The following is a 15,000-nucleotide window of genomic DNA, read 5'->3' as shown; positions in this document are numbered from 1 at the left end:
GAGTGTAGTACTGTAAGTAAAACGGGAAACATTAACGTATTAGAATTGTACCAAGGTAAGAAAAACAAAATAGATATACATTAGTTATATAAGAAATAGATACAGTATTATTATTATTATTATCATTTTTCTAATTTGACTTATTAACTTTAGCATACGACTATTCATTAAGCTAAGTAGTGCATGTAAACAAAATATTAAAGAGAATAGATAAAAGTGGAGTCGCTACCTCCTGCAGCCGTCAGGAGCAGAATGTTTTCATAGCAGATATTAATTACTCCCATAATTGACTCTGGTGCCAAATGAAAACTTGGAGTCGTCCGTAATTGGGGTTTTGAAAATAGGTGATTTTAGTTTTTTTTTTTTCAGCAGAAGTACGAGAAAACATGTTGATTTGTGTGAGATTCTCTCTCTCTCTCTCTCTCTCTCTCTCTCTCTCTCTCTCTCTCTCTCTCTCTCTCTCTCTCTCTCTCTCTCAAGATGAGGAGAAAGACGACGTAGGAATATCGTAATTTTTATATACAAATTGTGCTGAAGAACACTTAGAAAAAAATATTTGAAATTTTTATTTGTTCTAAGGAAAATGAGGAAAAGTGAGCTCGGTGACACGGTTCTTGGTGCTTCTACTCGCAAATTGTAGTTTGAGCGTCCAACATTTCAACAAAACATTGCGACATATAATGAAATAATTCATGCAAGAGTAAATAATAAAATCATGCAACAAACCAAATGTCCAACGATATATCAAAATACACCAGAAAAAATTCAACTAGAAATACAAAAATATTAATATTAAAGAGAGAATGACGAGTAATACGGAAAACACAGGCCCATATTCCGAAAATCTTAGCTCTTTCACCTTCCCTATAGATTTTCCAAAGGCTCTAGTTGAGGATACTCTTATTCTTAAGGGAATTCTTATGGTTGTGGTGATGGATTAGCAAGATTTCTAGTTCGTCTATGGGGACTTGAAAAATTGTCGTGGAGAGGGAGCAAGGCGTTTTTCAATACAGGCGTCAGTCAGATGGTGATGGTGATGGCGATGTTAGTGGTGGTGATGGTGGTGGCGATGGTGGAATGGCCTCAATGAATATAATGAATGACATAGCTAAGTGTGCAGCAGAGAGGTAAACAGAGGAGGTAAGAGAATGTTGGTGAAACGACGGTGATATTCGAGGTGGTGGAAATGCCGCTCTGAACAGCATAACAGTTGCGTATGTAGTAGCTAAGCGTGTGATTCAGAGATTGCAGTGGATGGGAAACGCTGGTGAAACGGCTGTGCTGGTGTTGATGGTGGTGGTGGTGGTGGTGGTAGTGGTCGTGGTGGAGTACAGGTGGAAGGAGCCAGGCATGAGGAATGAGTCGCCAGCAGCCCTCCAGCACAGAAATTTGTGAAATAAAAGAAACTAATACTGTGCGTTACATTGTATGGGAGAGAGAGAGAGAGAGAGAGAGAGAGAGAGAGAGAGAGAGAGAGAGAGAGAAAGAATGCCTCACAACAATACAATTCCCACCCCCCCCCTTTGATAACTGGGGGACACAATGAGGGAGCGTCTTACATATATACTGCAGTAAACCAGTGAGAAACAAACAGAATCCTTTCCTTCTAACTTCAAGAAAGCTCATTATGTGAACCTCATTTCCCTGAACTAAGCCGACACTTGCGAGTCTGGCAGCCAGTCACAAGCAACCCATGGATCCACGTGACGGTTTTCTGGTCACGAATTTCAGGGGACGCGGCAGAACACAAAGGAACATAAAAGATAAACAAACTGGAGCAAATCTGTTAGTCTTTCCGAAGTGGGTCGTGATAAGGTACGTCTCTTGCTCAGTTTGGCGGTTTCTAGAGCAGTGACATTTCCTACAAGAGACACACATGCACATCGCCTACACACTATTCCTACAGGGCTCCAGTCACACCTGTACTGGGAAAGGCAGCGTTTTTGTGTGAACTCTTGTCTCATTCTCTATTCTGACCATGAGATGAGCTTAGACATGTACATAAAGAGTAAAGTGAAGTATTGTTACAAACTATTGCGCCAAGAGTTTGATTAAATAGTTTTATTTATAATTAATGCAGTTATTTTTTTTTATAAAGCATCCTTACTTCTAACTTCCTTTAAATAAAAAAAAACCATTGTTTGCTACTTACGTTATGTTTCATATATACAATAAAAAGCTGTTCTAGTTTATAACTGAAACTATTTATTGCTAAATGTTGGATATTGATAGTTCTTTATACATAGAACATACCAACTTCCGACTTCTAACTTCCGAATCCATCGTGACACTTTCAGCATAAATCTGATACGAAAAATCTTGGTGAGCCAGTATTAGTTCCTGCCATATTCTGACTGAAGCAACACTACGCCACTTCTATTTTAAATCACATACAACAAAAATAATTTCTACCTCAATGTTTGATAACCGAATATTGATTTGGTTCCTGGCAATGTTCAGACTAAAATATTGTGGATCACATGCACTATAAATGACGTGACATGAAAAGAAAAAGAGTGCTCTAGATTGTAACAAAATATGACGCGTGAGAAGAGGAAAGGCACCAGCTTAACTGACAACACTATTACTTGCCTAAGACAACTCTGTATCCTCAGAAACATTTCTAGTAACGGCTTTGATAGACTCAACCATCCATTAAAACTACAGAGGACGTCACTCTATGTGTGTGTGTGTGTGTGTGTGTGTGTGTGTGTGTGTGTGTGTGTGTGTAGAGAGAGAGAGAGAGAGAGAGAGAGAGAGTCGTCGACACGGTTTCAGCTTTAAGTGAAAGTGGAAAGAGCGTTTAAACGCCAGAGTGAAACGAAATTTGGAGTTTGCATTGAGTTCACCTGTGAAGGACGAGTGTGCAGTGTGGGCTGGTGAAAGGCTGCCTCACCGGGAGGGTTGGGCTGTTTATTTTTGTCAGAGAGAGAGAGAGAGAGAGAGAGAGAGAGAGAGAGAGAGAGAGAGAGAGAGAGAGACAGAAAGTCTAGTTTGGCTTATCTTATCAATAACTTTCCTTTCTCTTACTATGATACACACACCTATATAAAGTTCCTTTACATTTTTAGATATCTATCTAAACTGCCTTCCTTATTGCATAAAATGCAGGCTGGGGAAACTCTTATTTTATAACACTCATCAATAAATATCTCGTAATGAGAATTTCCTTCGCTCACCTGTCACCACTTGACTCACACATGATAAGACTCGCACCTCTATGCATTCCTCTGCACACCAAGTTTTCCTTCAACGTCTTTTCTCCTCTGACAGAAATACACTGTGTGAATACTTACTTATCTTTAGCCCCTTCTGTAGCAGGACAATTTTCATATTTATTCTACTTACTACTAGGTGATTTTGTACAGCTTCAAAAATTTATGTATGAATTAAAATAGTGAAGACTCTGGCCATTAATTTTCTGACTTCCATAGACCCTTCCTAATGTCAATAAAATGATTTAATCATACGCAAATCTCAAGGAGACAACGCGTCCCAGTACTGTAGAGGTTAAAAGATTACTCACTATATGACATTCCCGTAGGGAGACTTGCCTTCCCTTAGCGCGTTAGTCTTATGAGGTGGGGAGGCAGTTCTCATTCCGTCATTACGCCTCACATTATGCAATGATTGTTGAGGGTCACTAATGCATGGAGATATCGAATGTGCATATCATTAAACATTATGGTGTCTCATACTCACATATTAATAATACCTATTAATATGATAGTTATAATTTCAATAAAAGTAACAGTGACGACAGGAATTTGTAATGATTGTAATTGTAATAATAATAATAATAATAATAATAATAATAATAATAATAATAATAATTATAATAATAGTAATAATAATAGTAGTAATATCGACAACAACAACAGCATTACAGTGAGCAGAGTGAGTCAGCCAGACTCCGCCAGCCCAGCATGGTCTCCCGGCGCACTCCTGCCGGGCGTAATAACAAGACCAGCGTGTCTTGGCGCAACACAGACGGTAAAAAAAAAAAAAAAAATAGATAAATAGATAAAATAAATAAAAAATGAAAAATAAGAAATCGAGATCAACATGCACACTTTTCAGACACAACTTTCCACAGGCAGCGATGAAGTAAATTTCACTCTGAGAATACTTCAGGATGGACACAAAACAATCTCACGATACAAGAAGGCATAACAGTGTTTGTTACTAGAAAATTAATTATGATTTAGGAAAGTTGTAAGAAACCACCAGGTCTGTCAAATTTTCTAAAGGTTTTTCATAGATTCTTATAGATTCGGCATAAAAACTTGATTATTGAACTTCCTCCACTCATGTCACTGTTTGAGAACCAATGTTTCCTTGTCTCTTTTCTAAAGTTGACTTTATCAAGGTTGAATCTGTTACCTCGTGTACATTCCTAATTATCAACGCTGACTTTTTTGTTAATGTCACTCTCGCCACTTCAATAACTCAATCAGATCCTTGCACAACACAATATAGATGGGATTTTACCAGTGTCTTCGGGAATTTCACTTTCAACACTCTCAAAGGTTAATCCTGATGCATAGTTTAGTTTATTTCTAGTCTCTTATGTAGTGTTTTCTCCGGCAGAGATCATAAATGATAAAACCTTACCACATTACGACTTTAGAGTTTATCTGCCTTCAGGGAGAATCGAACTCCCGACCTCTGGTTTACTAGACCAGCGCTCTAACCACTGAGCTATGAAGGCACGTTTGTACGTCTCATTCAAGATGTATATGTCTGAAGATAGGGGCGTGAGGTGTGTAAGAAGAGTAGTATGAAGCGTGTAATGTTGAGAGAAATGCCGCAGAGTAGACGCCGTTCCAGTTTCTTTTACTCTGGCCTCTCTCTATGCTTTGTCTTATCTGACAGAGATCCTACCTTATAAAACTTTGGCTCCTATCGGCCTCACTGTCTTTCTGCCTTCAGGGAGAATCGAACTCCCGGCCTCTGGTTTACTAGACCAGCGCTCTAACCACTGAGCTATGAAGGCACATTGTACGTATGGTAGGTTAGTGAGTAAGAAGGGAGAGCAGCGTGCAGAGTGTGTGAGTAAGAAGGGAGGGCAGCGTGCAGAGTGTGTGAGTAAGAAGGGAGGGCAGCGTGCAGAGTGTGTGAGTAAGAAGGGAGGGCAGCGTGCAGAGTGTGTGAGTAAGAAGGGAGGGCAGCGTGCAGAGTGTGTGAGTAAGAAGGGAGGGCAGCGTGCAGAGTGTGAAGTGTATAAGGTTCGGTGAGGTGCCGGAAACCAAACGCCCTCACTCAAGGTAATTTTACATTTTTCCATAAATGCAGCTACCTCCAAACGGTTACTTGGATTGCTAATTGTCAGCCCACACACATTAACCAACCAAGCATCATGATCAACTTCATGGTTTCTAAATAATCTTGCTGCTGTGTTAAAAACACACGAACAACCTCGACCGAGATTTCACCAACTTCCTCGTTGTTCATCTAGGAAATTATTGCCAGTGTCTCACAGTTACTGCAATATGAACTCTTCACAGAAACTAGTATGTGTCATTGTTAGTAGTGTTTTTAATGTTATGTCACGGGCAAAAAAGTGCAGTCCTTCTACGATGAACAGCATATGATCACAGCTTTCTATCAGCATTAAGGAACCGGGTTTACATACCAAGAGGTACAGTTAAGTATTGGTTCTATGGAGGAGTGTTATTGTGAGAAATTTCTCAAAGATGGAATAGGCATAGCGGAATCTCGATGCAGCCATGCAGTGTAATGCATAGAGAAAGGAACGAGGGAATAAATGATCTTATGAAACTTACACAGAAGTGTGGAGGGCTGCTCTTCGCCTTATCAAACAGGTTTGACACACCACAAGTATTCTTTTAAATGCCTTATTCGTTCTCCTACGTCTTGATACGGGCCAATCACTCACCAGCCATTGCAGCGAGGCAGGGGTGAGGGCTAAAAACATGGTTCAAGAACCGGTATCCAGTTGCTGGCTGCCGTCAGTAGCTCGAGGAAAAGATAATTCTGACGGATGGATTTCTTTGTGCCACACCGGCGTGGTCATTCACAGCCAGAGAGGAAAGATAAATCATCTTGCTAGGCGGCGAGGCTGCACTGCCTCTCTACCTCACTGCCTGTCTTCCTTTCATGTGCTGGATTTCTGGATGCTCGAAGTCCGACGGCACACAGGTGTGTGTAAGTAGTGTGGCCCAAAAAAAATGTTCTTTGCACAGCCTGTTATTCCCCATTCCCTTTAATTAATCTCTCTCTCTCTCTCTCTCTTTATTTATACCATGTGGGCTTTTTCACGGGAATTTATGGGCTAAAGGGGATACTGTTTAGGGTACCTCCTATCTCAAAGCCCACCCGCTAGGAAACCGTTGCCCCGAGTGAGGAAGCCCAACCTACACTCGGACCGTGGACAGGATTCGAACCCGTGCGCTTGGAGACCCCTCGGACTCCAAAATGCGCATGGTTCCACTGTACCACTGTACTATTTAGTAGCGAGGCTGTACTGTATACTGCTTCTGCCTGAGGATCTCGCGTGAAGCGTCTTATCTAAACTGAAAACTAGAATTCGCCGTTACTGAGGCAGCCTCGTGTTGGTGAACGTTTCCCGCGCACCAAGTTTGTTACCGACACGTTTCCAAAAAAGTATTTACTGAGGCGAGACTCGTGAGTTTTGAATTTGTGTGTTGCATTCCACTCCTCCCTCACGCGCTATTCAAAACTTTTCTCATACGTCTTTTATTACAGTGGCTCGCCTCATACCTCTCCCCCTGCCTGCCTCTCACGCACCATCCACCCTCACCCTGCCACGCTGAGGCCTGCATTCAGAACCGGTTTGCTCTCTCACCACCATCATTTTCAAAGGCCACAGAGATGATTAACCGGGTTCGCAGGAGTGTTTCTCTTGGTAACGATGGAAAAATCTTGTTAATCTATCATTAGAATCATAGAATATAACTTCAACTGGAGCTTTTTAAAGTGGTGGGGACGCGGTGCATACAAGTGTTTCAGAGCATGGAGTGGAGTCAGTCACTATACGCATCACTTTAACATAGAAGGTTCTCTTATCTATCGGTACTCACTTTTCTGCATTGCTTCCTGAAGTCCGCTATCGTAAACTTGTTTCGTATTCAGAAACCCTCTGCTCTCTAACCACCACTATATTTTTCAAGGCCACAGGGATGAGTAGCGAAGTTTTCATGAATGTTTCTCCAGTTAATAATGTAGAAATCTTGTCACTCTGCTTCTAGAACTGTGAAAATACCTTAAAAAACTCATGCAGATTCAAATATACCCTCCTGAAATAGTGGAGGTGAAGCACAGATGTGTTTAAGAATACGAGCCTATATTATTACCTACTCGGTCTCATCTCCTTCCACTGCCCCTTTTCATTCATATCTGAGAGCTACAACATTTCATTCAGTAGAGTTTTCCAGGCTTCTCGTTATGTAAAGCTGTCAATCCATGAGAACTAGTATTGTCATTGGCGTGGTGCTCCTCCCTGTGTGCAGCCGGAAAGTGTTCACTGTAGCAGGAGAAAGTAGGAACAATACTGGGTGATATGTTTGTGATCAGAAGCGTTTTGCTCTCTTATTACAAACCACGACTAGTTTTAAGGGCTATTGAGAGGCTTAACTGGCTATTCAAGACCTTTTTCTCCTTTGAATAATGAAGAAATCTTGTTTATTTGTCAGAGAGAGAGAGAGAGAGAGAGAGAGAGAGAGAGAGAGAGAGAGAGAGAGAGAGCATGGTTATTATGGCAATTTCCTGGCAGTGCAACAGATGACGCTATCATCAGTGGCCATCAAGTAATGCCATAAAGCTACGCAGCGACCCTTAGCGAGCCTCGGGATCCGCGCCTGTATGTCTCTCCATACAGTATTATAACATTACCCAATTCCATATTTCAGAACACACCGAAAAGGCACTAGAGGAAAGCCCTGCCGCTGACAAGAGTGTAGGCACGGGAGAGGTGCAGCAGTGGCGGGGTGATAGCGAGCTGTGTGCGTGGAGTTTTATTGCAGCCAGGAGGGAGGCGGTGAGGCGAAGGCGAGGGACGATAGTGGTGGGAATGGAAGGCGGACCGGAGGGTGAAAAGGAGCAGAGTTACGGCAATGTGAGGCTGACGGGCGTCGGGCGGCGGGCAGGGGTGGCGTTGAGGCAAGTTGGTGGGATGGTGACTCTTGTGCAGGTGTTTGCTGTACATTCTTTTCAGAGACAGTTAGAGCCAGTGTTATATTCTATTAATTCTTTGTATAATTTTTAGAAGAGGAAACGATGTTTTATCTATTTAGTCTTTTTTTTATATTTCTATTATCCTTTTCTTTAGTCTTATGTTAACCCGTTCAGTACCATGACGCCTTTCCATGTTCATTCTGGTTACTATTTGGGGATTTTATACAGCTTCAGAAACTTATGTAGGGATTACAATAGTGAAAACTCTGACCATTAATCTTCTGATCTCCATAGACCCTTTTTAATGTCAAAAAAATCGTCCAATCGTACACAAAACTCAAGGTAAAAATGTGTCCTAGTACTAAAGTGGTTAATATAGTCATGCGGTGACGAATACTAACCTTTAGTGGAAAAGAAATTAGTGAATTCAAATTTTCACTCAATGTCCTCATGCCACCACCACCACAAGCACCACCGCTACCATCACCTTCACTACCACTATTACTGTTGTTAGCCTTGCCTGCGCTCCAGCAACATTAGTACTGTACCATTGCCACACACTGGCTCTAATTTATAAAGAACATCTTGTGACTGGTAACTGTGGCCTTCAGTTTTGACGATTAACTACTAATGATGATCTTTTTCCATCCCAGACCCTTCATTGGTGATATCCTGAGTCATGCAGATCTGTGTTCAGCCATTATGTGTCTCAAAGAGCGGTGATGAGGCGCCGTGCTTTCTCCATTGCGGTGAGACGCCTATAGTTTTGCAAGGTGGCGGGGGAGCGGTAAGTATGTGCATGGCAGATAAAGCGCAGTTAAGGGCAGTATTGGTGACCATGGCTCACACTCTGCAGATACTGTTTAGAGTTTTCCACTGGTTTAGTAATTGAGGCTGGGAGCGGCGGAACCGGGAGGTCTGCGCAGTCTGCATAGTGGCCGCTTTACGTCCAGCCATAACATGAAACTCACTTCCTGAGGCGCTCCCTCGCCGCCCTCAGGCAACACGTAACCCCTGATTAACTTTACGGTGCCGTAAACAGCAGACCTACCAGGCTGCGGAAACACGCTCATATGTGTGCTGTATTTTGCCTTGTAATATGCTCCGCTGCATCTTGGTATAAAGCCTACGGTATTCTTTGATGGTCCATGATAGCAGATTCCAAGACATGGAGCCACGGCCGTGCTTTAGGCAGTGGCGGTGTGCTGGAGTGGGGCGGCGCGAGGGATGATCTGGACTCCTTCTTTTGAAGTAAGCTGGCCAGATAACAGGACCCAGCACTCCATTAGGGAAGTAATAAATTTTGATATGGACAAAGGACCGTGGGGGACATTTAGTATTTACAAACACAATGTTTGGCGTCGCTGAACTACACGTTGATAGTGACGGAGAAAGAGAGAAACGAGCGGCTTGTCGGGAAGATCACTGGCGTGGCTGCCACTAAAGGAAAGATATGTGGGCCCATCTGTCCTGAACGGCACAACTGCATACATGTAGTAAAAAACATATCGTAGTAAGAGCGTGTGGGAACTGCTTGGAGGGAATGTTTCATAAAGAAGGGCACCGAAGGAGAAAGGCTTCATCCGGACTGGATGAGGGAAGCCAGAAGTGCAAATCGAATCCTTCTCCTTCACCTCCCATCGCCTTGCCTCGGAAGATCATCCCTACAGGTGCTGGATCCTGCCTCGCTGAGCTCTGAGGTGCGTGTGTCAGTCTTGGCTCAGCAGGGTGCTTGTCAGTCTGAATATGATCATCCGTGGCCAAGGATTCCTGCATGACTCGCCATCGGACGCTTGTGTCGCGGTGCCTATGAATCGTAGGATGCGAGATTTGACTGTAACTGAGTATTAATGATAAGTAATTCGATTACTCTCAAATGATATTGCAGGCATTGAGATAAAAAAACACACAAGGAAAAATAATGAGCGGTTCAAGTAGCAGTTAACTTTGGAAGAAAATAAATTGATAAATATCATATAATAAAGAGACCAAAGATAATGTTTTATTAAGAGTTTTCCAGGTACACTGTGAGGGGGGACTGATGCCTTCCAGGATATGGTCGTGAATCCTGCCCTGTGATGATGAGAAGAGACTACCACTACTACTATTACTACTTCTACTACTACTGTTACTACTACTACTACTACTACTACTACTACTACTACTACTACTACTACTACTTTAATAGTGGTATTGGTGATTTAGCTGCCGTTAATGTTCTTCCTTTACAACTCCTGCATGTATTGCCTAATATTAGTAACACACGAGAACACAAATTAACATACACAAACACATAAGGGATACAACACGACAAAGAAGCAAGACTAGCCGCTGTACTTCACAGCGGGAGACTTGCCATGCACACACCCGCTCCAGGGAACAGCGCCTCGCGTCCTGTGAGTGGTAGCTGTTGTGTTCCATTACTGCATGGGTCAGGTGGCCGCAGGTGGGCAAGTTGTAATGGAGCGGTGTGGCACTGCGGGAACTTGTGCGGCAGATGATGGCGACGGGGCGTGTGAAGTCTGACCCCTGAAGCATGGAGGAAGAGAAGGGAGAGGCACAAAGTAAATGATTATGGCTTGATTAAACCTAATTATCTGTAGGTAATGTATCTTTCCTGGAGAAATGTGACGCTTCCTGCAGTAATGAAAAACAGCGTTCCGTGTGTGACCTCGTCCCTAAGAGGAGTGCATTGCTTCAGCACGTCCTGTGAAGGTTTGGACAGCCTTCGCATCACACACTGGGGAGATTTATTCACCCACACTTGTAGTGACACCACAACCACCGCCACTCCTTACCTGCTGTCCAACGAATGTTCCACACACACACACACACACACACACACACACACACACACACACACACACACACACACACACACACCATGTCTCGAGGGTCAGACTCCCGAGCTTTCTCAGTCTGAATCTCAGGAGACTGGAAAACGCAACTTGATGCAACTTTGCAACGAGACTTCCATTGTATCACATTCACAGGGGACCAGCGAGGCTCATTAAGATAAAGGGCCGCACCAAGCGTGTCTGCTCCCGCCCAAAACAACCTGTTCAAGAAAATTTGTGGGTTTAATTTGTCAAGATGATGACTCACGTATTCTGTGTGAGTTACTGTTTTGGAAGGCTTGTTGGGAACTGTCTATTCATGGAGACGGTCTAGCCGTCCTTGCCCTTTAAAAACAAATAGAAAGAAGACATTTAAAAATAACTCCAAGTGTAAGGCAGATGACAAACATCTCGGATATTCACATTTTCTACAAAACTGTTTATTATCTTGCTAAACCTCTCTAAAACGCATAAAAGACTACACATATGAAATCAGTGCGCTGGTCTTTGGAGGAACGAGGACACCAGATATCAGTAAGTGTTGCCACTAAGTGTTGCCACGGAGATGTTACGTGGTGACTTTTAGAACACCGAGTGTTCCTGTGAGTCCCGTGTGTCTGTCTGGCTTTCCCAACAAAACCTACGTGGATTCAGTGTTTAAATAATGAAGGCAACAGTGACAAGTCTATGTCATATCGTGCAGGAACACACTGCAGAGCTGTGTGAAGTGTCTTTGCTCTGCTATTTGTTTAGCACACGTGTAATAGTACAATGAATGCATGCTGCAGGGATATACAAAGCTAACTATAACTTGAAGTTACAAAGCTTTCAGCACTTTCATCACTGGAATTTCATTCATCTCAAGCGTGGTCTTCAACACACTGAAGAAGAGGAAAACTGTCTGCAACATGTAACACGAGTTCATTTACCTTGACGCAGGAAACATGTTGCTCTGCAGGGATGAAAGGCAACCAGACTCGTGCTGAGAACACGTGAAAAAATGCACCACATCCCATTAGCTCCCTAGCAGCAGTGCCGGCGACGTCGCATGCAGTCCCTTGACTCAGGCCGACCAGAATGAACTCTATTTCCATAAAGCAGCGCTCGTTCCCCGCTGGCGAGGTGTCCGTGAGGCACTGGAAAGACGACCCTCGGGGAACCGTAAAAGATCCTGATTCGTATTATGTATTGAGGGAGAGCACAATGAGCACATTTTGCTTTGTTCCCACCACGAGAAAACGAATTTTATCACCAGTTTTGTTCTCAGTTTCTCTTCTTTCTGCAAGACAGCCACGAGCAAACGTGGAAAGAAAGTCGTTCATGATATATATTTGCATATTCTGAATCTTTAAAACCACACTCATTTAATTTCTCGAAGTGAAAATCATGAGTGTGGATAGCAGTATTACACATCTGAACGTATTAATTGCACAAGCAGAGAGAGAGAGAGAGAGAGAGAGAGAGAGAGAGAGTGTGTGTGTGTGTGTGTTCATCGTCATTGCATTTCTTGTCAAAAGAACATTGTACTAAGCGGCTGTTCACTCGCTAATTCAGGCTGCGCAGTTCCCAAGACGAGGAATAGCACTACGAGTATTGGGGACGAGATATCTTGCCTGCTAATTGCTGTTTGTCAAACCTGAGGAACAAGCAGCCCTATTAATGCCATTTGATAAAAAAAAAAAAGAACAAGTTTCCCCACTGCAATATGTGAAAGAAGAGTTAGGCAATGAATGGAGGGAGAAAGTGGTTCATCAAGACTGTTGTGGCAAGGAAGTTAGGGACTCTATCTTCCTTGCTTGAGGCTGACAGTGCATGATTTCATGTACAAACAGGCGATATTTGATGGGGGGTTTTTTCTTGGCCATTATTGGATATTAGGCCATTTTTGCTATTTTTTTTAAACAAATTTATTTTTTTTCAGTTTTGTTAATTATATATACAATTTTATTTACTTAATACGTAGTTTTTTTATTATGTGTTCCAGAGCCAAGGATAATATACAGACTCCTCCAGTCCAGTCAGAGCTAGGGGCTGCTTCGTTCGGGGCTTCGTTTTGTACGGAGCTGAACGGTGGCGGCGCAATAAGGCAGTGTATGCTGACGTGTCCTTGGCGCACTAGTGTCTCTTGGTGGTATTGAGTATAGACGACTGGAAGTGGAATCCCTAAAACAGTGAGGGAGAGAAGATTCAAACGGTAGGGTCTTTAGCATATGATGATCTTTTGTTTCGTTTATCCTGACTGGCGATTCATTGGTTCCTGTGCCGGTGTGGTGAGGCGAGCGGGTCCCAGTGTGTCCAGGGCAGCTGTGGTGGGGTGGTGGTGTATTGTTGGGATATTGTTATCGTGATTCTGGCGCTAAATGCGATGCTTGCTTTGACTGATAAGCTAAAGACGAACTTACTAGTGACTGATGTGCAGTGTGAGTGATGAGATGAAGGAAAACTGTGTGTTGAGGTGTGTGCTTCATTACGAGGCGTCCGTGATGTGCATTTAAGCAGCTGTTAGTTTGATCGGCTGGCGTTGTTAGCGGGTGTGTTTGTGAAGTGAAATTTGGTGCACACAGTGTAATGCAAGGGGAGATGCTGTGGCTAATGCAATGTGGATGGCTGGATACTGTCGACAATGTAGTTCATTGGCAGACAATGTGTTGGTAGCAGGAAGTGTTGCCATACTGTGGTGGTGCCGGTGAATCTGCCATCTGGTGGTCACTTGAATCTAACCAGGGAGGAGTGTTCAGATACTGCGATGCCTCCGAAAAGTATTGTATTATTGCACTGGAGTGTGGTGAGAGTGGCGTCAGTGTCATCCTCTACTGTATATTTGTCCACGATGACTGAGATCAGAAGGACCAGCTCAGTGTTGAGTCCTGCGTGAACTTGGCAAATGGGGAAGTGTAGCTGTCAGACATATGCCTAACTATACCTCTGGTACTGTGTAGTGAAGTCTGTCATCAAGAGGAGGTTCGATTGAGGAAGAAAAATTCAGCCAATATTTTGCCTTCAGGAAACAAATCTTCCATCTCCTCACAAGGTAAGCACGCAATGAAGCCAACAATGAAGCACAACAGATCAGCCCAAAACAAGTATGTTTTACCATCCGCGGAGTGATCAGTGAGGCAGGTTATTTGTAATTGTCACATATACACAGCAGGCAACAGACACATTTAGCTTCTGTAGTGAGTGTTGGTCAGCTGGAGAGGAACTGAGCAAGTGGAGGAGAGCAGAATAGAGGGACAAGGGGAGAGGAAGATAGAACAGGCGACTGAGCATGCAGGGAGGGAGGCAAGAGGAAGGGAAGAGGGAAAGCGGAGGGGGTTATTGAAATGCGTCAGTCTTGTAATCAGGAAGCAGTCGAAAGTTTTACCATGGCCTCTCTGACAGCGAGAAGTGGCAGGGTCAGTGGGATTTAAAGGCTTAGCTTCGTGTGTCTTTTCCTTGCTGCTCGACAATCTGTGTGTGTGTGACTAAAGACCTGCCATGCAGGTAGTGCCACCGTGATGTGCGTCGCGGTGCTGCGACCTGATGCTGCTACTCGCCTGATGTCGTCTTGCTCATTTGGTTGTTGTTAACAATATTTTGAGAGAATAGTAAAGGAGTTTGTAAACTTTACAAAACTTTTGTAAATACACGTTCTTTATCTACTAACGTATTCAGTAACAGAAGTCTGTAAGCTCATTCACTACTATTACTACTACTAGTACTACTACCACCACCACCACCACCACTGCTACTACTAATACCGCTACCACTACCACTACTACAACTACTACTACCATTACTAGGTACTACTATAACCCTCCTGCAAGTATTACTACTACTATTACTACTACTACTACTCTCCTGCAACTTATACTATTACCACCACCACCACCACTACTACTACTACTACTACTACTACTACTACTACTACTACTACTACTAGTACTACTAGTACTACTACTACTACTACTACTACTACTACTATTTATCATCACTACCACTACTAGCTGCTGCTGCTGCTGCTGCT

At 43.1% G+C, this 15,000-nt stretch overlaps 1 long non-coding RNA gene and 2 other non-coding genes across 4 annotated transcripts in view; 1 reads left to right on the top strand and 2 right to left on the bottom strand.

The window, feature by feature from the left end:
• Positions 1-4,638: 4,638 nt before the first annotated feature.
• Positions 4,639-4,711, bottom strand: Trnat-agu. The gene has a single exon. It is a non-coding gene; the product is annotated as a tRNA-Thr (tRNA).
• Positions 4,712-4,923: 212 nt separating this feature from the next.
• On the bottom strand, positions 4,924-4,996 carry Trnat-agu. The gene has a single exon. It is a non-coding gene; the product is annotated as a tRNA-Thr (tRNA).
• Positions 4,997-13,282: 8,286 nt separating this feature from the next.
• LOC123513156 overlaps positions 13,283-15,000 on the top strand; it is a 34,556-nt gene continuing 32,838 nt past the window's right edge. For both annotated transcript variants that reach the window (XR_006677280.1, XR_006677279.1), the window contains exon 1: positions 13,283-14,025. This is a non-coding gene — a long non-coding RNA (uncharacterized LOC123513156). The remainder of the gene's footprint in view (positions 14,026-15,000) is intronic.

This window comes from Portunus trituberculatus, chromosome 35 (genome assembly GCF_017591435.1).
Source record: "Portunus trituberculatus isolate SZX2019 chromosome 35, ASM1759143v1, whole genome shotgun sequence".
Lineage (NCBI taxonomy): Eukaryota > Metazoa > Arthropoda > Malacostraca > Decapoda > Portunidae > Portunus > Portunus trituberculatus.
Note: the sequence above shows the minus strand (reverse complement) of the source record. Positions and strands in the feature narration are given on the sequence as shown.